At 42.8% G+C, this 27435-nt stretch overlaps 1 protein-coding gene across 2 annotated transcripts in view; it reads right to left on the bottom strand.

Annotated features, from left to right (window-relative positions):
* Positions 1 to 27435, bottom strand: part of CPO (carboxypeptidase O) — a 326867-nt gene that overhangs the window by 79561 nt on the left and 219871 nt on the right. The gene's annotated exons all lie outside the window — the stretch shown is intronic.

The following is a 27435-nucleotide window of genomic DNA, read 5'->3' on the forward strand; positions in this document are numbered from 1 at the left end:
TCAACCCCAGCTGCACCAATTGTTTCCGCCGACTGCTTTCACTGGTCACTCCAACTCATGCTTCCCTGTTCTCAAGAAGTATTCCAGAGCTCTGCATCCTCTCCAACTTACCTTTGCTGCCTCATTCTCCCAGGATCTCTCTCCACACTCCCTTAATTTTCCATGGTTGTTAACCATGTTAGTAGCTTTATTTAGGGAAATTGGGTATACAGAATATGGAGGGACCCCATTCCTTAAAAAATATACCCAACATATGATTAGCACCATGTAAAGAGCCCATAGTGCTAATATGGATAAGCCCCACAGGGGCAGTAATTACCTGCTGCCCTCACCCAGGCCCTCGCTTCACTCTGGCCTGCTTTAGGCTTCTATCATTCCCCAAACAATGGGGGTTTCACTGTATTATATGTGAGAAACCTGAAGGTGTCTCCCTGGCTAAACCCCGGGGATCTGTCATCCAGGTGGCCAGGACACGCCCATCGCTATTGGATCCAGTTCCTGGGGGTGGACCAGTGAGGGAGGATCACCTGGATTGGGGATCCTCGGGGAGTAGGAGTGGGACACCGACGGGTGAGACAATGTATCCCCCTTCTTTCAACACCTTTTCCCCATCCTACCATATAGGACATTCAAAACCACTGCCCTCCTCCCTTTTTCAACACTGACACTTTCGCACGACACACCAGAGAATGGACTAACACCAGAGCCGTTTACCTGACATGTGCCAAGACAAGGGTCAGGCAAGGTCAGGCAATTAATCAGAATCACACACACCTGACGGCCCTTTCCCTTCCCCACAGGGAAAAAAAGGTGGAGCAAGAGAGCACAGTACGAGCAAGGCAGACCGCACAAAGAAATAGCTATCCAGACCCAGCAGTTCAAAAGGAGGAGAACGCGGCGAACATCGAAAGGTTGACGAGTAGAGACACAGCCTTGCCCTTTTCGACAAATCCCAGTGAAAACTCTGCAGAAGGAATCGTAAGACTGATGGCAATAGCCCAAGTGTGTTGATGCAGATGTCAACGGTACACGCAGCATAACAACGCAGATAAGCCAGAGCGAGGGAGTCTCCGGCCTTGACTCCAGTAAAGAGGAAAGCTATGTGGTTCAACAAAGCCGGTGAGTCGAGGGGAGAGTCAATAAGAACCGGGCTGTGGTGAATGAAAGTCACAAAGTGGCAAAGCGAAAAGAAGTGTAAAAGAACTGTAACAGTGTAAAAGGGAGACCAGCTGCAAAAGGGGACTGGTACCATCAGGGTGCTGCTCTGAGAAACTCTGGTCGATCCCCATCTGAGTAAAACAACAGAAACCAGAAGGCCATAGGAGAGCTGCCAAGATTGGTCAAATGGTTATTCAGGAGGTCACGCAAAATCCCTGGACAGTTGAAAGTCTTTGACCTACGAACTGTAAAGAAAGCAAGGGAAGTGAATCCTGCCACAAGAGAAAGCAAGGGAAGTGAATCACGTAAACGTTGAAGTGAATGTGAAGGTAAAGTTGGCATGGGTGAACCTGACCGAGGGATGCCGATAAAGAAGGGCAAAGTCTGAAATCCCGAAATACAGTGTGTTGACAAAAATGATCCCGATCGAGGGGAGTCCAAAAGGGAACTGTGTTTAAACGACAAAGAAAGACAAGGAGAAGTGCACTATCCCGCTCGTCAATTGGGGTCTGAGCCCGATCGGGGGAGAAACCAAGAGACATTGTAAAGCAAGAGGAAGTAAACTATCCCGCTTGTCAGTTGGGATCTGAGCCTAGCTGAGGGAGATCCAGAGGTGAAAAGTTATCACCCAAAGTCCATTAAGAGAAGGAACTGTTGTTTGATTTGTGAAGTACAACTTAAAAAAAGGTCAGCGCCTGGAAGAGGGCGACCCAGGGGAGAAGCCATCACCCGAGAAATACGTAGAACAGAACTTTGTGTTCTATTAGACCCTTAGGACCAGGGAACGACAACCACAGAAGGCCTTGATATTGATAGGAACTGTTTTGGGATCAGCGTCCGGAAGAGTGGGACCCATGGGTGAAGAATCCTCACCCTACGTGAAACCAGGAAATGAACTTTCGTTTTGTTGAAGGAACTTTTGTTTTGTTATTAAATACATCAGGCCCTCGAAAGGCAAGAGACTTTTAATAGAAACAAGACTTGGCCATCGACGGACCTGGAAGCTGCAAGTGGAACTGTCGACTCGTGCTGGGAAAGCTCGAGTGTGTGCTGTGCTACAAGATCCCATCTTACCCAGTGCTCAAAACGTGGGGAAGGAAGACCTAGGCTACCGCATTCTGAACTATTATTTAGGAACATTTCATTCTTTTCTTTAAAACCATCCCACACCATTTTTGTATTAGTTTTAATGTTTGGCAATAGATTTCTTAGTATAAGCCCTTTTTATTTGGCACAACACCACTAGGACCACCTTATTTTCATTTTTAACCCGGAGGCCCTTTTAATGAGGTAACGCTTTATTGGATGGATGGGGATGCAGAATTTACTCTTACACCAATAATAAGACCAACTCAGGAAGTTGGCAAAACATAGCTGTTTTAATATTAATTGTCTAAAACAGGAAGTACAACGGACATCTCAAAGCATATCTCTCAACGTTTTACATGAAAAAATACACTTTTATTGCAGAAATTCAACATAATTGACATACTACGTGGCAAACTAAGAAAACTTATCTAGGATTGTGGTTTGTCTACGGGGAACATCTAGGTATACTTTGTATAGGGGATAGGATTGTGATTGGGTCTCTATAGTCAGGTGGACAACTATGCCCACCCCTAATGAAAGTCATCTTCACTGTCATCAAACACATGACGTTTCATTGGCAATCAAACTATAGGGCTCTTTGCTACGTGGCCCTCTATAATTGGTTGGCACGCTTGTACCCTTCTGGAATTTTCCAATCACTAGCAGCACGCAAGCTGGTACCCTAGGTGCTTGTGGGTGGATTTGAACATGCCTCCCCACCCAACTAGCCCATCATCTATCATCACTCCTGCTGTCTGCCATTCAAATTGTCTTTGAACTCGGCCTTGTAAAGTATCACTGCACCTGAGAATAGAAGAGTGTGAGCAAGTTCTTATCTTCAGTCTCGATGTAGCTTGCCCAAAGTCTATTTCCATCTACCCCATGTGACAGGAGACTGTGTTTTAGCTCCTTCTTCGCATTTAATACTATTAAATAAATAAAACTTGGCACTCATAGTGTTTTTCCATTGCACCTCAACAGGCGCTCGCCTCGCGTATCACTTTCATTGTATCTTCTCAAATAGATAACTAGTTTGTTGGCTGCCTCAACCCTTGACACTGGGCCAGACCAGCCTTCTCGATTCTTCCTCCATCTTAGCTGCTTTTTTCTGCTGCACCACACTTTCAGGCCTTTTGTTACTAAGGTCGTATTTTTCTAAAATGCGACGCGTAACATCCAGATTCTATACACATATATATATATATATATTGGCGGCACCTCCTGCAGTATATTTACTACGTATAGCCAGCCTTCATGGTTACTTAGTCTACTTGCGTTGCAGCATATGTACAGTTGTAAAGCGACTAATATTTTCTTCAGTGTTCTTTGCACGTGCAATCTTCATTCCGCACATGAAATCTTACTAGACTCTTTATTTCGTCATCATATTCTATAAGGTCTATTTGTCTTCTCTCTCGGCATCTCCTCTTGGCACATCTACTTTGCTTCATGTGACATCACCAATCTTATCTTTCATTCATCTTTACACTTTTTCAGGTACCTCATTTAAGAGACTGTCCTTTCTCTGCAGGTACATTGTTTAGGGCTTTCTCAATGGATACCTTGTTTCAAGGATTCTTTGCGGGATAGGTACCATATCAGCGTTGTGCATGTTGCAATTTCCGGCTTCCAACATATAGGCAAAATAGGGACGGGATTTCCGGTAGAGGCATTTGGCTCCTCCTCTACACTCCCCCCTCTGGTTGATTCATCAATCACTATTTCACCTGTTTCCACATTTAGACATCCTCTCCTGAAAAAGTGCTTCTTTGGAGTCCATACCGTCACTACTCCTTTCAGATATCCTGCTGATTTTACTTGGTCATCAACACTCCAGGTCATGTGGCTACATTTTCCATTCGTGCTGCAATAGTCCCACATACTTCTTGGGGTTCCTTGGATACAGGAACTTCATTCCCTCCGGTGCTAGGATGCTTGCTTCTATATATTTTCTGATTTCTTCATATGTCAGCTCCTTGGGTCCAAACCCACACTCGACATCGATCATGATCTTCATGCCTACTGCTTTCTTTGCTGTCATCTTGCACTGTGTGATTATTATTCTGATCACACAGAATCCAAGCATGATTACCTACAGTGCTCTGAGAAACTTGAAAATATTCGCCATCAAGCTGTCATCTGCAATATCTTCTGTCTCATCTTCCATCTTGATGTGTAAGTTCATTAGCAACGTTATGTCCTCTGTCAAAGTCCCATTCTCATCAACGTGAGAAGGTATGGATGTGCAACATGATTTCCCAATTTTGGCACAAACACCTCCATAATGGCTGTAATCATGTCCAGGAAATATCTATTCTGGAGGATCCTCAATCTTATGTCTCTCAATTCTTCCTTGATAGCGTTGAATCCCTTTATGGTAGTGCAAAAAAGAAGGTGGGTGAGGCGCGCACTCCCGGTCCTGGTCTATTAAACCTGTTGCAAAAAGTAAGCAGCTGGGTCACATCCCAAAACGGACAAATATTCACAGGCTTAGATACCTTCTGCTGCAAATCAGGTACTCAGTTTTAACAGGGTTAGATCCCTCGGCTGCAGTTCTGTGGTCTGTAGTTGTTCTCCTCCTAGCGCTTTCTTATCTCAAATAATCATCAGGGAGGCTGTTAAGCAGGTGTGTCTAATTAGACTCAAAGGATTCTGGTAGCTGTAGTGAAAACGTTTTTTTCTGTTCAGGTGACCAGCAAACGACACCCCTCCAAAGCACAAGTCCTTCCCGAATTTGGGGGAGGAGAGAGAACCATCTATATGATTCTCCAAAGTGGGGCACAGTCACCCTGTGGCGCTGCCTCTGGAGCCCGGGACTCCCATAACGGTTGCTGGTCAACTGAACAGAAAAAAACTTTTTTACTACAGCTACCAGAATCCTTTGAGTCTAATTAGACACACCTGCTTAACAGCCTCCCTGATGATTATTTGAGATAAGAAAGCGCTAGGAGGAGAACAACTACAGACCACAGAACTGCAGTTGAGGGATCTAACCCTGTTAATACTGAGTACCTCATTTGCAGCAGAAGGGATCTAACCCTGTGAATATTTGTCCATTTTGGGATGTGACCCAGCTACTTAGTTTGTGCAACAGGTTTAATTGACCAGGACCAGGAGTGCGCGCCTCACCCACCTTCTTTTTTGTACTGAATGCTATGGGAGTCCCGGGCTCCAGAGGCAGCGCCACTGGGTGACTGTGCCCCACTTTGGAGAATCATAAAGATGGTTCTCTCCCCTCCCCCAAATTTGGGAAGGACTTGTGCTTTGGAGGGGTGTCGGTTGCTGGTCACCTGAACAGAAAAAAACTTTTTCACTACAGCTACCAGAATCCTTTGAGTCTAATTAGACACACCTGCCTAACAGCCTCCCTGATGATTATTTGAGATAAGAAAGCGCTAGGAGGAGAACAACTACAGACCACAGAACTGCAGCCGAGGGATCTAACCCTGTTAATACTGAGTACCTGATTTGCAGCAGAAGGGATCTAGCCCTGTGAATATTTGTCCATTTTGGGATGTGACCCAGCTACTTATTTTGTGCAACAGGTTTAATTGACCAAGACCGGGAGTGCGCGCCTCACCCATCTTCTTTTTTGTACTGAATGCTATGGGAGTCCCGGGCTCCAGAGGCAGCGCCACGGGGTGACTGTGCCCCACTTTGGAGAATCATAAAGATGGTCTCTCCCCTCCCCCAAATTTGGGAAGGACTTGTGATTTAGAGGGGTGTCGGTTGCTGGTCACCTGAACAGAAAAAAACTTTTTCACTACAGCTACCAGAATCCTTTGAGTCTAATTAGACACACCTGCTTAACAGCATCCCTGATGATTATTTGAGATAAGAAAGCACTAGGAGGAGAACAACTACAGACCACAGAACTGCAGCCGAGGGATCTAACCCTGTTAATACTGAGTACCTGATTTGCAGCAGAAGGGATCTAACCCTGTGAATATTTGTCCATTTTGGGATGTGACCAAGCTACTTATTTTGTGCAACAGGTTTAATTGACCAGGACCGGGAGTGTGCGCCTCACCCACCTTCTTTTTTGTACTGAATGCTATGGGAGTCCCGGGCTCCAGAGGCAGCGCCACGGGGTGACTGTGCCCCACTTTGGAGAATCATAAAGATGGTTCTCTCCCCTCCCCCAAATTTAGGAAGGACTTGTGCTTTGGAGGGGTGTCGGTTGCTGGTCACCTGAACAGAAAAAAACTTTTTCACTACAGCTACCAGAATCCTTTGAGTCTAATTAGACAGACCTGCTTAACAGCCTCCCTGATGATTATTTGAGATAAGAAAGCGCTAGGAGGAGAACTACAGACCACAGAACTGCAGCCGAGGGATCTAACCCTGTTAATACTGAGTACCTGATTTGTAGCAGAAGGGATCTAACCCTGTGAATATTTGTCCATTTTGGGATGTGACCCAGCTACTTATTTTGTGCAACAGGTTTAATTGACCAGGACCGGGAGTGTGCGCCTCACCCACCTTCTTTTTTGCCCTTTATGGTAGTGTTGATCGTCTGCAGGAACTCCCAGTGAGTGATTTGCAACCACTTCGCATTTGCCATTGTCTGGATCCCTGGCATAAAAATAGTTGTGAATACTGCAGCAGTCTGACTGAACAACCTGTGTTCATACGCAATAGAATCAAAGGCTTCTATGGACTTCGCTGAAAAGTAATTCTCCCTTTTTGTTCGATTGAGAGATCCAACCGATCACCTCTTCCTCATGTGTGCATCTGCTTTTATAAATTGTCCAATTTTCAGGTCACTCCCTGGAATCACCAATGCTGGAAAGTGAATGAGAACTATGGAGCACAGCCCCCCCAGTCTTTGGGCAACTTCATATACGCTCTGGATCCACAGACCCAATAGTGATAATGGATCACCATCGAAAATTCAGCCACACTCCTGATTCATTGCAACCTTTCTCATGCTATTGTTTCTGAAGCACAGCTCTGCACTTGCTAAAGGTACTGTACTATCTGTAATGTTCCTCCTTTATCATAGACCCAATTCAGCAATTTCACAATATTTGACCAATGATGCTTGCATTCATTCTCTGCGGTATCTACGACTGGTTCATAGTATCCTGTTAGTGCTAATGCATTACATACAATCAGGCCTTCTGCCCATCCTCCTGGATCCGGCACTGTTCCCTTGATTTGCAGCTGACCTCTCTCCTTGCATCTTTGTATTTCTTTGTGGTTCTTCCCTTGACAATTTAGCATTTTGTTTTCTTCTCTTCTGATTCCTGCTCCATTTATTCCAGGCTGTTCATATCTTATCACTTGAATCCTTGTTTCTGATTTCCCATTTGTCTCTAAATCTTGTACATAGTCACCTTCTCTTGGAGCGTCTTCTCAGTCACCCATACCAAGGATGCTTTTCGACCCTTGAACTGACCTCTGGTATGGCAGAGTGCAAGGTGTGTCAGGCAGGGAGATCATTGGTACATTCGCTTTAGCAATAGTCAACCTCACACAAGCTACTGGTGTGGGGAAAATCACAAATGGTCTTGGTTTTTCAGTAATGGACAATTCTGTGAGAGTCACTGGAGTGGGAAGAATCAAAGGGACTTCTGCCTTGCTTGGACCAATGAATTAAACAGTATGGATTAAAAGAATCAGGAAAACAATGGTAAATGCTGAACATGCATATATTATGCACCACTACATTAATCCCCACCCTTTACGATTCTCCACACATCGTTGAGTTTGCTCACTTTCCAAAACTATACCATGCTCCACATTACTCATTGTGCCTGTATACTGCTTTAAGGAAGGAAAACCCCTTTTTATTCAGACAACTCTGTTAAATGGTCAGGTAACTGCAGAATCTGTTCAACTATTGCCACAAGCAGCCTCCTGATCGCAGGGCCCTTTTTAGGATCATGCAGAAAAGTGCGTATATTAACACTGCACCCAACAATAGCACGATAAGCTCAAAGATTGAAAACTAAAACAGCAAGAAGGAGCCTATGGGCATCAGCATTTGTCAGGACCATTTGAATTAACCAAACAGAAGCTCAGTGAGGAACGAGTCTGGAAACTGCTCACGTTTCCAGTCATCAAATTCGAACTCTAGGTTTGGCATATTTATAGTACCTCAACACTTTCTAAAGTCCAATTGAAAAGCTTCCTGTGACTCAAGAACTGAGTTTGCACTGCTGCTATAACATCTTTAAAGAGTGTCCTGGGTGAGCCACAGTCCAAATGCACACTTGCATTTATTTAATCAGTAACCTTAGCGTCCTTCTTCCTTTTCATCGATCGGGTCTGCACATTTTGAACTTCTTCTCCATGTCTTGCTTCCGAATCGATAGTCGGGGGTGTGTATGGCTTTACGTCGCTCAAATGGATCAAAGTGCGTCTCCCTTCGACTTTAACTGCTGAGGGAGTAATGTTTTCCTCCAAGTAGGGACCACTAAAGTATGGCTCCTGCCACTTCCTGATGAAATTCCTTATTAGGAATGGATCCCCAATAAAATGTCTAGGTAGAGGTAGTAATTCTGCAGCTCTGGTTGCTGAATGGTCTTCATATGTGTCCGGAAACTGACCCCCCTGGCATTTGAGTTGATCTGAAATGACAGAGATACTAGCGGTCATACATGTCAAATAAGCACGTAACTAAACATTTGTGCAGGCTTCTGGGCATCACTTCTGCTCCTTGATGGAGGATACAAAGGCATTCTCATTCGCCTCACTGTCACTAGCTCATGGGGTGTGAGGTGGTGGTCCGACCCAAGCTGATTCCTTAATGCATGGCAGGCAAGACAGTCATTTATTCTTCAGTGTCAATTTGTGTTTCGCAATTCTCTCTTTAAGGAGTCAGTTGTGTCTCTCGCATTTCACGTTCGCTTGCGGGTGATAAGCAGAAGAAAACTTGTGTTTTATACTTAACAGACTAATCTGTTCAAATACCTCGTTAACAAAAAGGGCCCATTGTCGGATCTCAGCACCTCACACACTCTCCATCTTGGAAAGACTTCTCAGACCTAAAAACTTTGCTGCACAAGTGGCATCAGGGTGATTACAAGGACCTGCTTTGATCCACCTGGAAAAGGGACACACCACTATTATCATATACCTGTTTCCACTACATACTTGCAGCATGTCAACATAATCGATATGTAAATGCTGAAAAGGACCATTTGGTCGAGGAATCACTCCTTTGATGGTTCGCAATGTATGCCAGTGGTAAACATTTGACATACGATGCAATTTACTACATAAAATGCAACGTGTTCTAACAGGTTCGGTATGAACCAGTCATCCACAATAGCTGTTGCAAGGCTTTCCCTAGTTACATGCATAGGGTAGTGCAGCTGTTCAAGGGCTACCTTTAACAATGCTACTGGCATCACCGGCTTTCCAGTGCTGTTTTGTCACCATAATGCTTCAGAGGCGGATAAGGAACACCCCCTTCGTTTGCAAGGGGGTGTTCCTTATCCGCTTAAGAGCTCTTGCTCTTCCTGCGGTGCACTGCCCTAAACTTCTATCAACTGTGTTCTTGATAAATGATTAAACCCTTAATTTACTATCATGATTGTGACTACCTTCTCCTTTACATCTGGAGTATCAAAACTTGAAATATCTGGCGAATATGCATCCATTTTGGCCTCTACATCTGCGGCTTCGTTGACGTGAGAGATAAAGTCAGTTCAGTCTTGCACTTGCTACAACATCAAATTCACCACTTGCTGTGTGTCTCACCACAGCTGAGCCAGAACGCCTTCCCCCACTTGTTTGATCTATTTTCAAAAATCCATCAATAAAGAGAATCCCCCCCTGCTAATGCATTTTCCTTTACGTGCGGGATGTCATCTTAGAATTCTTTGTGATTTGCGCAATCATGCACATGCTCACCCTCTGCCACAGGCTCAGCTACAAACGTGCCAGGGTTCACTATTTTACACATGACAATTTTTCAAAAAAAATGTATTAAACAATTTAGTTTAAAAGTAAACTTTTTCACTCATGTTAACATTTCATAATTAAAAATGTAACTTAAACTTATGGTGAAATTAGTTCTCATGACGGTATCGAATTCCCAATATCTATGTATTCTGAAAAAACAGATCTGCTACATCTCTATTCCATGGTTTCAATTGTTATGAGTTCCCAGAACTGCAGAACTGAATAATCATGTAGATTAGTTTGTTTTGAGTTCCTGCTAGAATGCTCGTCCAACGTTCTTTTGGTTCCAGCGAGGAGGCTTGTCGTGGCCACATGTTCTGGAGCAATTGTCTTTTATTTGTCAGTGATGGGTAGTCCATAATTAGGTGGTATAAATTCTCGACCTGAGGAGATCTTGGGACAGTTGTTTAATTTTCGTCAGTCTTTCTCTAGTCGGTAGTAGATTCAAGCATAGTCTTAGGAGTTGGTCTCTCAATCTACGGTCTGGGAATTGTTGAAGATATTGTGGAAGTTGATTGAGTGCACAAATGTCAATATCATGGGTTATTGATAGTTTGTAATGTTGCATTTTGTTGCATCGTACGTAGCCAGTCATTTCTTTGCAGAAGGCATTTTGCTTTTTGTGGTCTGTGTAATTGCATTTCCAGCTTAATTTCTTCACGCCCTAAAAGGTTGTGGCAAGCGGCTTTCCATGTTTGTAGCACTGTGGCATGTGTAGTCTGTGGTATTGTGTGGAGGATGTCGATTGGAGGAAGAGTGTCTATCAGTTGAGTGTTTCTAAATAACAGTAGAGTTTTCCAGTTTTTTGATGCTTCTAGCGATAAAAGGCCTAATTCGTGGTGTATTTACTTAACCGGAAAGCATGTTGGTAGAGATACAATTTTCCGCCATATCGATCCCTCTGGCATTGGCCAAATGTCTTGGTGTATATTGAATATGGATTCTGAGCCGTATGTTAATATGGCTGTTATTTGTTTTTTATAAAATGCTATCACTGGTTTTAGTGAATAGGTACCGTATTTATTGTGAAGCATCTTTGCTTGCCGGGCTGATGATAAAGCTTTTTCCTTTGTTTTCTCCACCCATTGTTTTTCCGTTGCCGATTGATTTATCGTTACACCCAGGTATTTGATAGATGTTACAGTTTCAAGTTCCATCCCATTCAATAAAAGGGCTGAAGGTTTTTGTTTACTGTTATTTGTTAATGTCATTAGTTTTGTTTTTTATTATTTATTTTTAAATCGTTTTTTTCCATATATATTGCAAGATGATTGATGGCCCGTTGAAGCCCAACTTTACTTTTATCAAAGAACACCAGATCATCTGCATAAAGTATATGAGAAACATTAGATTTGTTCAGTCTTGGAGGGTTTGTTAAAATTGCAGATTGATGTTCTTGAAAATCGGAAATGTACAGGTTAAATAGAAAGGCTGCGAGGGGGCAGCCTTGTTTCAAGCCATTTAGGATTGATATTCTAGTAGAAAGTGAACATGATTGTGAGAGTATTACTTTGATTGAATTGTTAGTATATAGTGCCTTTATAGGGTTTAAGATATCACTTGGGCAGTTCCATGAGGTGAGTTTTTCCTGCAACTTATATCTATTTATTGCCTCAAACGCAAGTTCCAAATCAAAGAAGACTGCGTATGTTGTTGTTTTATCTTTGATGGCTTCCAATTTGAGTAAGTTTAGCAGGATCAGGTTTGTTTGTTCTTGCTTTTTTTACAAATCCGGTTTGTCGAGCATCAAATCTCCCTGTGTCATTGGGCCATTTTGTCAGTTTCTGTAAAAGCAACGATGCAAAGACTTTGCCCATCGGGTCCAGTGGGGCTATGAGCCGGTAGTTTCTTGCCAAATGTCTTTCACTGTGCTTATAAATGGGGATCAGGATGGCGGTCTTCCATGTGAGGTGTATTGTATTAGTTCTCTGGATTGCTTTAAAGATGTCTAAGCAGATATTAGTCCAGATTTCAGGATTTTGCCTGAGATGAGCGTTGCTAAGTCCGGCGGGCCCTGGGGCATGCAACGGATTGAGGTTTTTAATCTTTTCTATGACATTTGTGTAGTCCCATTCCAGATCCCACTTGGCTTTTGGCACAGGTTCTTCAGATGGTAATCGATGTGTATTTAAAGATGCAAAGTGCTGAATCCACTCTTTTTCAGAAACATTTTGGATCGGAGCTGTTTGTTGATTGTTTTGTTTGTTTAATAGCGCCCAGAGGTTCCTGGTGTTCTGGTTTCTTAGTGCTTTAAGGATGTTTTCCACATTGTTTTGTGCTATAATGGTTTTTGATCCAGTTGTTATACTGGTGTTTTAGTTTCTGTATAAGCAGACCGCTGTGCAGGAAGTGTTTCTGTTTAGCTTGTCGCAAGTTCTTATTTAATTGTCTCTTCTTTGTAGCAACACGCGTATTGTATGCATGGGTGTGCTTTGTTTTGGCACAATTATTACGTTTGTTTATTTGCATGAAAGGTTTTAGGTTCGAGCTGTATTCCGGAATATCAAGTTGATTTACCATTATATTCTTGAACTTCTCTTTAAGGCTTGGTAATTGCGTCTGTGTTATTCTCAATCGCGTCATGTTGTTGACCAACTCCATATTTGGAAGTTTGATTTTTGATTTTGAAATTAAATCAGTGGACCATTCAATTGATAGTCTATTGTGATCACTGTTATTCGTTAGAGCATTAGAAAAGTTCAAGTTTTTCTCAACCATTCCATTGCAAATATAAATGTAATCTTTAATTGCTCCAGATACGTGTCCATTCCACATATTTTTTGGTTCTGTTTGGGACTTTGTTCTCTTATTGATTAGAACAAATTGTCTTTTGTTCATTTTGTTTTCCCAGACTCTTGCTTTCATCGTTCTTCCTTGAGGTTTCAGTTGTCTTCAAATGGATGTTTAGGTCTCCAGAAATGATAATGTCTATTTGGGTTTAGTTTAGGCAGATTTTGTCATTTTCTGTTAACACCGCATCAATAAATGCCATTCGGCTAATGGCCAGGGGTTTCCAATATAAGTTGAGGATTCCTAGGTAACTTATTCCTATCTTGCTTGCAGATTCTTCACTTTTCAGACGTAAAGTTGAGATTTGTATTCATGGGTTTGGATTCATTGTTTGAAGTAATTCTATTGCGCTGTCTAATTTTCTTAACGTTAGCAGACCAGCAGCTGGGCGGGCTTTGGGTTTGGTGATTGCTTGGTTGATGCAGACCTTGTATCCTTCACAAATTGGAGGGGGGTGGAGCCAGGTTTCCTGCAAACAAACAATTTGAAACGTCTGTAGATTGATGTGTTCATTTTGCAGCATATGGCTCGATCCTCTTGTGTTCCAGCTACAGAGTGCTAGTTATTTGGTTTCCTTGTATGCTCGTTGTTATTCATTGTAGATTTGATGTTCCACTCCAGAGCTTTCCAAATCATCGTATAATTGTCTTATTGGTTGATGTCAGACTCTTATTTGGAGATGTTCATGGTCTTGTTTCCTGTTTGTATTTCCTCAGACATTTGCACTCTCTGGTGGACTTTTAGATATTGTGTTGTTAGTTTTGTTCAAAGAGATGGATTGACAGGAAAAGCCTAGAGTGGAAACGGCTGATGTGTAAACCATAACATGCCCATGTGTGGACGCAGTCGTTAGATGAATATATACTTGATCAGTTTTTCCATTGTCACAAAAGTTTTATGTCTGAAGATACTAGAGATCTTAATTGAGGAATAGCCTGAAAAAGGCTCAGAATATTCATTCTATTGAGTATCAGGCCCTCAGGTTTCGTTGCAAAATGCTCCCTTGCATCGCTTTTCGTGGCTCCACAAAAATTGGAAAGGAGATTAGCAGACTTGATGTTTGTGTTGAGATGTTGGTTGACTTTTTCTGATTTGAGGTGTCACTATTTTCGCCAGATTCTCTGATCAGTGAATCATCTGAGATGTTACTGTATTCATCATCATCATAGAATTAATTATTCTTTGACTGATATACTTTGCCCGAGCAGGGAAGCTATTCCAGTGGCTTCAGCGACAGATTCTTTGTATTCATCTATTAAAATTACTGATGCAGCATCTTGACTGCTGTGTTCTTTTAATCCTTGATTTCTCGGTTTATAACTACTAGGGGGTCATAGATTTGGTTGTTTTGACGCTGATGAATCTGAGTCATGAGCTTCGGTCAAATACAGAGACATGTACATCATCAAGTTGTGTTGGACCAGCTCTTCGGCTGAGTAAGGTATCCCAAGATTTTGTTCAGACTTCTCTATTTGCTTAGGCATCACTTTTGATTTCACTTGTGCAGTCAAATGTCTCTGCTGTTGTACTTGTATACTTTCAGTCATTGTTCTGTTTCTTAAGAAAGCTTGTGAGCTTCTCTTTGTGTTTTTTCCGGTCTTCAGCTGTATCATTGGTTTGTGTTTTTTTCCTTTTGGTTCTACTACATTCCTGTTGTCTTCTTTGTTTTGCTGATTGAATATTGAAAACGAATCCTGTTGCTTTCCTGTTTCTTTTGAGGGGCCTGTCTCTCATTGGGGAATCTATTTTCGTTTTTTCATCATTTTCAATGTGATTCAAGTGTGTAGATAGACTACCATTTTGTCGAGGGATCGTGTATCTGAGGTGATTTCTCTTTGTGTACGCTGTGACTGATGAATAGTTTCACAGTTCCCCATCAGTCATTTGGTGTGCTGGGATTGGGGGCTTGCCGGGATGTCTGCTGACCTCCTTTCTACTTTGTCTATTTCAGCATCTTGGTTTAGTGGTTTTTTTTCTTTTGTTTATCTTCTAGTATTTCGAGCATCGTTGCTGTGATCTGGGCTTTTTCTGCTCTGTCATTGCTATCCATTTAAACACATTGTCGAAACTGAGCCCCAACTACAATAGCATCATCATTGATGGCAACACTATTCCCATTGTTAAAAGTGTGAAAACCCTCGGTTTTTATCTTGATGCCAAAACTAACCTCTCCAAACAAATCAACATGACAGCCTCAGCCACTGCCTACACTGGTAGACTGATCAGGGCCAGCAGACCGTTCCTGTCCTCTAATAGCTGCCTTACGCTGGCCAGGGCTCTTATACAGTCCAAATTGGACTACTGTAACAGTCTATACCTAGGTGCAAACCAATCCATAATTAACAAACTACAGGTGCTCCAAAATAACCCTCTACAATCAGCATTAAACATCCCCATGCGAGAGCACATCTCCACCACCAGAAAATCATGCAAATGGCTCTCCATACAACAAAAGATCAACCTAAAAAACATCTGCTTACATATAAAGCCTTAAACCATTTAGCACCACCTTATCTCACCAACAAATTTGCCATGAAACCTGCCACTAGAATTACCAGATCCTCCAACACCTTATGCCTAACAGTGCCCAGATTCACCTTAAAAAGAGCTGGAGGTTCCAGTTTCACGGTCCTTGCCGCCCAACTCTGGAACACCCTACCACTTAACATTAAATCTATCGAGTCCTTTAATTCTTTTAGGAAACAGGTTATTGGATGGTTACTGAACAAAAACTAGCTTTTACCATCCTCTCTCTCATATGTCAGACGATACTGCCTATATTTAACTGTGCTTTTTACTTTTAAATTGTATAAATGTATGTATAAAAGAAAAATGTATATATTGTACTATGTAACCGTTTCCTGGAGCACCCTTTTACCCCTGGGTCTGGAGCGCTATATAAATATACATAAATCAAACAAACAAACAAACTGTTCAGCCACTTGCGGGAAGCCTCTGCTCCTAATTCCAATCGTGCTTCGATTTTGTTAATGAAGCCCTCCATGGGGTTAATTTAGTTTGTATCATTGCAAGGAGTGTCGCCTGGTCTCTGATGTTATCAGCAATTGTTTTATATAATTTGAGGAAGGGGAATATTGAGTGCGTAGATGTCATTGTCATGATGTTTTGTAGTTCCATCATGGATGTTGAAATCGCTTCTCGTTGAATTTCGTTGATGTTGCTACGAGGCGAGTTACTAGTTCTCTCCCAATGTTCTTGTTGTCTCGTATCCTTAATTAATCTTTTATTTGCTTCAGTGGTGACTTCTGGAGCGTCATCACTTGATGCAGGTGTGTATCCGAGCGAAGACGGGGCATTGATGTCATGAATGCTTTTTTTTGTGTGTCCTTTGGTTCGGGTGAATCAAACATAAATGCCCTTTTTTCTTGATTGTCCATAAAATCTTCTATTTCATTTAGATCCAATGAGAGTCTCCCTTCTCTTTGGGATTTTTGTTTTTCCAATGTTAACGAATATGTTTTATTTTCATTATATTTCATTTGCCATTTCAGTTTTGCTTGTAATGCTATTGTTTTTTGTGTAGTTTTAGTGGTGATTTGGCCAATTTACGTAGTTTTGCCAGTTCTGAGTTGCTGGAGTGATGTGGGTGGGTCAGAAAATGCAATCCATGCCAATCCGCTATGTGCTTGCTTTAAGACGCCTCTGGTATCAATTAGGTCGGCTTGATGAATGTCATGTTTGGGGTGAATTTGCTTCCCATTGTGCTGGCAGAATTGTATCTCCCTTAGAAGTTTCTCTATGTATACATTCATGTTGTTCTAATATGGAGTCCTTATTTGTATTTGTTAGAGTCCTTTGCATATTTCGGATTTCACGCTGTACAGGCGGATTCTCTACTTTCCCCATAAGTGGTTGAGAGGAATCGGGGTGTAAAGTCAGAAGTTCTTTTGATGTCACCGCGTCAGTCGGCGCATGCGCAGTCAGACTCGCCTTGTCTGACGGCGAGTCTCAGCTTTGGTCATGTAAAGGAGTACCTTCTGCGGATCGGCATAGCGCAAGACGGTCCGGGACAGATATGCTATGGGGAAGGGGGAGAAATAATGAAGCAGGTGTCTTGTTGCCAGACGCGACGTTCCCTCACTCAATTTATCCGCCATTGTTATTGCCAAGCCTTCTATTCGCTCTCCCCCGATGAACTACGGCGGATCGTTGGTTAAGGAAGCAGTAAGGACTTCCTATTTTGTTAGTGCTTCATCGTAAATGAGGACAATGTGTATTAATCTGATATATGGTAGTGTATAGTTGTTAGTTTAATAACAGAGAGGCGCGTTGCAGAAACTCAAAGGCTTTAGTGCCCGCAGTCGTTTCTCACACGCAAGAGGAAATGCAAAGTTGATGTGCCTCACCAATCATACCGTAAATGGTTAAAGGTGCAGTGTTCCCACGTACGTTTGATTGCGGCAGTGAGTCTTCAGTAGCAGGAGTTCTCGTTACTCAGGTGGGCGCCATTTTTTGGATTTGTGTGGTTGTGATGCTACAATTTCGGAATCCATTGTTACAAGCACTGTGAGGGGGGCGCTATACTTGGTAGTGTCACTGGCCTCACAGCGCCCACCGCAAACACCAGGAACACTCGGCCTCACTCTGCCGAGGCTCAGCTTGGGTCGGTGTTCTTATAGTCAGCAATGCAGCAGCAGACAATGTAGACAGACTTCGGTCTGATTCAGGCAGGACAAATGAAGCGTCACAGAACACCAGGAACACTCGCCCACACTCATGACTATTTTGATTGCTGTATTCGATATAAGCACCTCATATGCATAAGCTCTCTGAGATGTCAATGTACCCTTAGGTTTTTCCAAAATGGCAAACAAAGCATGCTCCAGAAAGAGTGTCTTAGAACACCCCATCACAATACTTGTAGACTTCTCAATTGCAAACACGGCTGCTGCCAGCAACTGTTCACAAGGAAAGGGCCCTTTTATAACTCAATCCAGAATCCCACTATAATATGCTAGAGGCTTATACCCCAGTGTAGTTCTCTGTATAAGCACTGCTGTCATGACTGTCCCACTCGTGTGCGAAAATAAAAAGAAATCCTCATCATAATTGGTAATTCCTAACACTGTAGCTTTACAAATTGCTTTCTTCAACTCAGTCCATTCTATTTTTTCCTTATTCACTTGTGCTTTCTTTAGAGCCCGCAAAAGGGGACTTGTATATGGACTATAATCAAACACCCATGCTCCAAGGTATAATCATAATATATAATGCATAATCCCAAAAACTGTTGCATGTGTTTTACTGTGTGCAGTTTTTCTGTTTTCATGTTAATCTCAGCTCTCTCAGGTGTGACCCTCTTTCCCTCATGTGAGATCAACTGGCCTATATACAATACTTCTTCTTGACAATATTGCAGCTTCTCTTTGTCTAGCTTATATCCATTATCTGCCAGGATAGTCATTAACTGAATCGAGTCTTGTCTGCACTCATCTTCTGTCGAACTACAAACCAAAGTAACATCTACATGAAAGATCGATGGAGACTCACGGTACTCTTGGGGCAAATGAGTGCTTTTCAGTCTAGTTTGGCAAAAAGTAAATGGCGTAAGGTCTTGGGAGTCCTTATGCAACGGGATTCAGAAAAACACATTTTATGAGTCAATTACCATAAAATATTGTGCTTCTACTGGGATACTACATAATATTGTCGCTGGATTAGGAACTAAAGGAAACTCTGCCTCTACAATCTGTTTAATCGGTCTCATGTCTTGTATGAATCTCCACGACCCTCCTTTTGATTTCTTGATAGGATACACCGCGGTATTACACAGTGACTCTGGCGTCACTAAAATACCTTATTCCATCTGGGCTGAAATAGTCTTAAAAATACCCTCCTCCGCCTCTCGAGACCTTTGGTACTGTCTTGCTCGAGGTAAACTTGCTCCTGGCTTCAACTTTATCTTGGCCTCCCATAACCCCTTCAATAGGCCTACGTCATAGGGGCCTGTAATCCATAAAGAGTTTGGTATTTTTCCAAATCTTCATTAAAAAAATGCTGGACACTGCATCACCATTACCATTCGCTGTGGGATCTCACTTTTTTCTATTCTGATCCATATGTAATACTCATTTCGACTATTACTTCATCATCTGACGGATCATCTCTAAACAGGTCTTCATCAGTGATGTCAGTCAGTCTATACCCTTCCCCAATGGCAATCACTATTGTCCAGGGCCTGCCCACATCATCTGTTCCTTCGAGCATGGCAATTTCCCCTCGTACTATGGATGCATTTATCTCTAGGGGAATAGTCTGTCCCCCCTCTTTGTCCATAGGTATCTGTGGCCTGAACAAGAATTCATCAGGTATTCTCATAATCTTTCCCACTAAGCCAGGTAGCCATATCAACAAAATGCGTACCCCATAATGAAAGACTTCTGGTTCCAGTGGCATTCCTTGCAGAGCCATTTGCCCTGTAATCGCCAATATAAATTCACCCACCTTCATATAATGTATCCCTGGAGTAGAACACACTATGCCTTCATCAGTAAAAGAAATCGTCATATTAAGCTTTGTCATTAAATCTCGTCCTAGAATGTTAACTTGTGTCTGCCGTGAATAAAATAATGGAACAGAAATGTGACATTCTGCTATCGAGACTGGTAATTCATCAGTGAAAGGAACCCGACTCGTAGCTCCAGAAAATCCTTGAGTATTCATGGCATTTCCCGACATTGGGTATTTTCGCTCTCGTATACATGAATGAGTAGCCCCAGTCTCTACTAAAAAAGAAAAAGATTTGCCTCCTATCGTCACATCAACCCTTGGCTCCTCTTGGGTGTCTGGTGTCACAGATAGTACTGAACACATCAAGTCACCCTGTGAGCTGTCCTATTGTGGATACATGCATATTTATCACCCTTAAGAAGCAAGTCAACTCACTAGCATCTTCAACAGCTTACACACGTAAGCTGATCCGAGCATGCAGACCGTTCCTCTCTGAAACAAGCTGCATCACATTGGCCAATGCACTAATATTATCCAAATTAGATTACTGTAATGCCCTATACGCAGGATCTAATAAATATATCACCGACAAACTTCAAAGGCTCCAAAACAATGCTCTTAGAGCTGCCTTAAACATCCCTAACAGAGAACACATCTCTAGCTACAGAAGAAATGCCCACTGGCTCAAGATCAACAATAGGATCCTCCCTAAAACAGTCTCTCTCACGTCCAAATGCCTAAACAACATAGCCCCATCTTATCTGGCTGAAAGAATTAATAGGAGAATCACTGCACGTCCCTCGAGATAAGCCAACAATAACACCCTCGTAGTCCCTAGATATAAATGAACCACAGCAGGCGGCTCTAGCTTCCCAGTCATAGCTGCCCAAACTTGGAATACACACCCCCATGACCTTAGAACTGACCCACCATACCTGAGCTTCAGATGAAAAATCCTAACATGGATCCGGACCAATGACACCCACTCCCTCCCATAATCGCCTTCCTTATCCCCATATCTAACCGTCTGTATACCATGTATGTATGTAACCATGTATGTATATTACCATGTATGTATGCTTCTTCACTGCAAAATGTTATCTCATTATTCTCCTGTAACTAAGCTATAAATATTCTTGTAATGCTCGCGCCCAGCTACCTAAGGGTTGCGCTATATCAAATAAACAAACAAACAAACAAAAAAACAAACGAACAATATCCCCGTACCTGTGAATGGACTTCCTCCCACCACAGTGACACGCCCTAATCTAGGTGTTAATAACAGTCCAAATGTTTGCATTCTGCAGTATCTGCATGGGTGTGTGCTTTGACTGCCCTTGTGGGGGATTCAATGGTGCTTGCTGTGGTTGCAATGCCTGTAGGCATTTGCAGCGCTTAAGCTTGCTACATTGTTTGATCTTGTGTGAACCTGTCCCTAGCTTGTGAGCTATATGCTGGCGGATAAGCTGTGCCCCTCTTGAGAATTAGCCATTCTTTACATACCATTGGCTTCCACACATGCGTGCAATGTGCCCTGCCATCCCACATGTCCAACACACAGCAGGAACTCTTCTCATTTGGCCCCCTTGGCTAAATCCTCCTTGCATATTCTGATTATCATTCTGCATATTCTGAAAACCACATTGGTTGTTCTTAAAACCACCCCTTCCTCTGTAGCCCGTTCCGCTGCCTCATGGTACAAACCCTTTCCCTCCTTGATCCATTTGGCGTTGATTATTTGCCTGTGACGTGCCCACTGTTTGCTGCATTCCAGTCCTTCTCCGCTTGTCAATACTGCCCCTTCTATATTTATTTATTTATTTATTTATTTATTTATTGCATTTGTTATACGCCCAGATCCTGAGGTATCGCGGCGTAGTTACAGACTGTGGCAAAATACAAACTTAGAGTAGAAAACAGCAATACAAGACATAATACATGAACACTATTGTAAGCAATTATGTACAGAGGGCAGGTGGGTTAGGTCTGTGCTGGTCTGGTTCTATGATCATGTTAGAATTGATTAAATAACCAGGTTTTTAACGATTTTTTAAATAGTGGGTAGGACTTTTCATTCTTGATATTAATGGGAAGGGCATTCCAATGCCTAGAAGCGAGTACTTTGAAGCTCTTCCCGCCTGCTTTTTCTCTTTTGTCTCGTGGGATATCGAGATTTTCGCTGTTGTTCGATCTGAGGAGTCTGGTGTGGCTTTTCTTGGTAACTGCATTTAGGAAACATTTTGGCACTTTATTATTGATACATTTATGGGTGATGCTGAGGGTTTTAAATAGTATTCTGGCTTTGATGGGGAGCCATTGATTAGTTCTCCTGATGTTGGAGATGTGGTCGGATTTTTTTATTCCTAATGCCGCTCGAATGACTTTATTTTGCATCAGTTGGAGTTTGGCTAGATTGGTGTTCGATGTGCCTAGGAAGAGGATGTTGCAGTAGTCAAGTTTCGAGAGTATGAGAGCTCTTGCTAGTGTGACACAATTATTGGCTGAGAGGCATTTACGGCGAAGGGAGATACGTTTGGATGTGTAGGAGGTGGAGGAGGCTAGGGTGTTAATTTGTTTCGTCATGGTTAGGGTGGCGTCTAGGTAGACACCGAGTGTCTTCACTTCTTTAAGAACTGGGATTGTAGTGCCATCAATGATGAAGGATGAGTAGACATGCTGTAAGGAAGCAATTTTAGATGCAGATCCTAGTATGAGTAACTATGTTTTGTCGTCGTTGACACAAAGGCTATTATTAGCCATCGAGTTTTGGATTAGTGAGTAGATTTCATTAATAAAGAATGTGTCATGCTCGTAGTTCACTGTTAGGGGATAAGGATCTGCGTGTCATCTGCGAAATTGGTGTAGATGACACCCATAGCATCCAGTGCTGCAAAAAGCAGCTTGGTGTGGGCGTTGTAAAGTGTGGGCGATAGTAAGGACCCTTGCGGGACGCCTAAAGGCCCTGGTAGGGGATCAGCTGATTCTTTACCAATGGCCACTCTTGAGGTCCTATCTGCCAGTTTGTGACATTGTTTGACAGGTTAAGGTAATTGACTAGGGTGGCACAGAGTTTGTCATGGTTGATCAAATCAAAGGCCGCTGATAGGATAGGTCTCGTAGCATAAGTAGACAAAGTTTACCTGATTGTCTGGAAGCATCCATTTGGATCTTCAGATCGGGTAGGGCTGTTTCCGTACTGTGATTAGGGCGGAATCCTGACTGTCGGTCCCCCAGTAGTTGCCTGTGTTCTAAATGGTTTTGGATCTGGGAGTAAGCTATTTTGTCGATCATTTTCTGAAGAAAAGGGACAGTGGTTATAGGTCGGTAGTTGGTGGGGATAGATGGATCCAGGGTTGTTTTTTTAGAAGGGGAGTTACCCATGCTTTTTTGATACTGGCAGGGACTATATTTAAACTCAAGGAGGCGTTGACAAATTCAGTGACGATGGGTGATAGGGTGTGGGTACATAGTTTAACTAGATGGGATGGGAATTTGTCTTCTTTGCAGTTGGAGGCTTTGAGTTTGACTTGGTATTAAATACTTATTTGTTAGTGACTGGGTTGAAATGAAAAGGGGTGCATAAGGGGTGTGGGTAGGGATGGTGGCAATAGACAGAGATGTTTTATCAGCAAGGAGTGTTTTTTTGCTGTTGATTTTCTTTTGTAAGAGCATTATTTTAGACGCTAGTGCGTCTTGGATTGTAGTGCACCAGGCTTTACTGGTATTATGTGGTGCTGTTATTTGGCCGGGGTTCTCAAGTTCTCTGAGGATAGAGAATAACTCTTTGCTGTCGGGGTTGGCGCTGGCTATACGCTTGTTAAAGGCGTTGGCTTTGTGTGAGATGATCGCTAATTTGTATTTTTTGTTAGCTGCATCGAAGGCCTTTTCTGTATCTGGGCTGTTGGTTTTCCTATGTATGTGTTCAAGCAATCTTTTTGTTCGTCTGAGGGAGACTAGTTCTTCATCAAACCAGAAGCTAGACCGTTTGTCAGGTTTCCTCATTTTAGTGGTAACAGGCGCGAGAGAATCAATGGTTTGGGTAAGACTTTGTTGGTAGCATCCAGCTAGATAGTCAGGATTGTTAGTGTTGGGTATGTTGTTGGCTAGTGCTGAACTCAGGACCGTAGATAGGTTGTCTGCTGAGAGCTTTTTAATGTTCCTGGATTTGAACGTGTCAAGAGGTTTGGGGCTAGTGAGATCGATAATGCTATATTCCAGGGTGAAACTAATGACAAAGTGTCCGACCAAGCTACCGGGAGGATGGAGTCGATGGTAATTGGGGAGTTCAGGGTGAGGATCCAGTCCAGTGTTCTGCCTTTAGAGTGAGTGGTTTCATTGATCATTTGGACAAAGTTCATGTCAGACATGGCTGAGTGGAAGGCAGAGTCGTCTGTGTCAGAGGGGTCACTGAACCCTAGGTTGATATCCCCTAGCACGATACATTTGGTTTTAGGCTTGATAATGGGCATAAGCAGTAATGGGATAAGTTGGGGTGGGAGTTTTTATTAGGTGATCTATAGACCACTGGGAAGTTTGTGGTAGTTTTTGGGTTAGGCGTGAATTTAACTAGTAGGAGTTCATAGCCCTCTACTTGTTCTAGTGGGCAGGCTCTGAATTGTATTGTGGCTCTAGATATTATGGCCACTCCACCTCCTTGGAGGTTATTCCTGTCTGTTCTAAGCATACTATACCCTTGTGGGATGGCAATGGTTAATAGTGGGCCTGCGGCCGGGTGAAGCCAGGTTTCTGTTATTACTAGCATATCAAGTTGTTGCTCTACGATGAGGTCATGGATTTCAATGGCGTGTGCTCCTAGTGATCGTGCATTGACAAGTGCACCTTTGATTTTAGGAGCAGTGTCATGGGGTGGTAAAGTATTTGGGTTGGACAGATGTGAGGATTTCTGATACTTTGTGTTAGGTTTACTAAATTTTTTATAGGGAATTTTAATTTGGAGGTTATTTGGCGTGGTTGCTGTTAAGGTAGGGGAGATTACAGTTGTAAAGGTGTACTTTGACAATTTCTACTGAACTAACTTGGCTTGCTCAAGTTTTCTAGCATCTTCCTTCTTCCTATTTTTCTCCTGTAACAGCTGACAGTGATGAACTATGGTCAACTGTATTTCTGCCCATGGCTTCGCTTCCATTCCATTAATTTCTTAAGCTGTCTCTGTACTTGTTCTGGCAATCCCTGACATAAAATGTGGTAAAATACTGTCACTGATTTTCCCCACAGCTCCCACGTTTCAAGAGTCCACCATTCCTGAATACTTTGAATGTAAGTAAGCAGATCTTCGTCATCTTTCATCTTGCGTGCCATAATTGCACCCATGTCTGATGTGTCAGGATACTGCACCCTAAGCACTATCCAGATATCTGCTCCACAAATGTTAAATGGCGCTCCATCGTGCGCTGCGTTCTGTCTCGTGACACTTGAATAGCCTGCTCTTGTCCAAATGTCATCAGCCCTTTCCCCAAGAATTTCCCCCCGTCATTTTCTCTAGCTCATGGATCAATTTTCCCACACTCGCGTTTAACTGGGACGTTTACACCTGAAATTATCCTTTTTCCTTTTGTGGCCATGGAATATACTGCAGTCTGGCCCCTCCTTTCTCCAATAAAGGGAACTGCGTGAATCCCAACCCTCAATCGGCTCCTATCGTCTGCCTATCTATGGTGGGGACAATGGTTCCTGATCTCCTTCTACCTGACAATGACCTCAGCCTGCTCGCATATGTTGGTGATTCTCCTATCCTGCTATGCGATCGTCCTTTAGGATGCTCTGGATATGCATGGGTCATGATCTGGCATTCTATCTTTAGGCTGCTCTAGACCAGACCATCCCACTTCCTGGTCTGTCTGCAGACATCCCTCGTGACCGCATGCACCTCCTCCCTCTTCCCCACGGAAGGTTTCTCTCTCTTCATCCAATATATCTAGCCCCAATTAGTATGGCTCTCACCCCTTCACCCTTATCTAAAGTCAGCCTGTCTAAGGACAAGGCTCTATGTTCGAGACTAAACAGTTCTCTTTCTTCACTTTGTGATTGGAAGACCAGGGACTGGTCTTCCTTCCTTCGGCTTCCCGATTTGTTACCTTCTCTCAAGTCTTGATAGGCTTTACCAATCCTATATTCGATGCTCCCTATGTCAAAATTCTCTTCTGGGTCTGCCCTAGACCGCCCCGACGTTGCCCCCTGTAACGGGAGGAAAACCTCTATATTGCCCCATGATATCACTGGACTTGGTTCCATTAACTCCTTCTGAACGCGATCAATATCGCGTTCCCGCTGTATCCTTTTTCGCTCCATTCCTTGATCTAACTCTCTTCGTTTTCTCGCTTCCCATCTAACTCCTTCCTCTTAATGCCTTTTCTCCTCCCTTCTTTTGTTCACTCTACAATCTTCTTCTTCCCTTCATCTTTGCATCCTGTAATCCTTTAATTTCTGCACTTCCTCCTCTTCTCTCTTCCTTTCTTGCCCATCTCATTTTTCAATTGCTCTCTCCCTGTTGTCATATTTCCTTTGCTCCTCCGCCCTTTCTTATTTCTTCTACTCTTCTTTCTGATACATCTGTTCTCGCCTTTGCCTACTCTTTCTCTTATGTTCCTCTTTCAGTCTCTTTTCTCATTCCCTATCTTTTCTGTCCTGTTCGTCTGTCTTGATCTTCCCTTTGCCTAACTTCCTCAATACTTTTCCCAAGCATAAGCAATATTTGTCCACCCATCCATTCGCTCTGTACGAGCGTTATCTCGTCAGCTTTATCCTTTTCTCCTTTCCATCTCTTAATCTCTCATTCTATGGTTACATTGAATGGTTTGCTTCTCCCCTCCTTGTTCATTAAGTTCTTAAAGATCTCCTTTCTTCTAGTCTCTTCTGGACTATCGTCACTGCTATAAGCAGGCTGTCCATATATCAGATTACTATACCCTGTCACCACTTTTAGTTCCTGTAACGGATACAATCCTACATCTTCTGTACTATCGATGTTTACTCCCTGCGAGGTAAGGGGAGCAGAAGGCTCTACAACTTCCTCCTCACACTGGCTAAGCATCCATTCCTCATGCATGCAAGTATGTGGCCATGTGTTGGAATACTGCCTTCGACCGTGATCCCCGTTGTGGCCATGGCATGAACATGTTATCTGCCATGGCCTTTACTCATTCCGCACTATACTGTTTGAGCTTAGGCATGTGTTTTGGCAGTGTTTTACACTGGTGCATCAGTGCAGTAATATCTCCCATTGTAACAAGTCTCAATTGACTATAAATACCATTGTTTACACAGATACGTTTCAGAAAAACAACAAATATGAGCACACTCCAACCTTCGCCGCTCAAAAGCCTCTATTTCTCAGTTATCTCAACCTACTTTTCGGTCGGCGCCGACATTGGCCTAAAATAGGCAATAACTTTTTATTTCTACTTTAACTTTACACAGCTTATTTTTTTCGTTCTTCGACACCTTTTTCTTTTTAATACATAGCACATAGACAGACTAGTCGACTCTTTTTTACAAATATACCATGCTACTCCTTTTCACCTAGCCCCTAAAATACTCTGATTGGAGTTTGAGTAATTCCCTATCATAAATCTGTTTATGTGCTGCCTATTTATACCCAGATTGGTGTTTGAAATTACTCCTTCTAGACCTGCCTTGAGTAGGAAACTGGACTCTTAAAATGCTCTTCATTTGACTTTAAACACTCTTTGTTATACTTTAAATGCCCTTCGTTATATTTTAAACAACCCCCCGTTACCACAATCAAATCTCCTTACTTTGCCATTTCCCTCAGTCTACTCACCATTCGATCTTCAACTCAAGCACTTCGGCATTCTCTCCTCTACTCCAATCAGCCACTTTCACCTTCTGTCCGCAAGGCGCCTGTGGAAACCAGGAGGGATTTCGTCAAAGAGGGGCCCGTTACACCTATATCGAATGTTCTCCACAGGAAACCTCGTGATCTTCCGGCTAGATGGCGGAGGGTGTCCGATCATCCGAAAAACTGGAAACTTA

This window comes from Ambystoma mexicanum, chromosome 9 (genome assembly GCF_040938575.1).
Source record: "Ambystoma mexicanum isolate Mex_15411 chromosome 9, UKY_AmexF1_1, whole genome shotgun sequence".
Lineage (NCBI taxonomy): Eukaryota > Metazoa > Chordata > Amphibia > Caudata > Ambystomatidae > Ambystoma > Ambystoma mexicanum.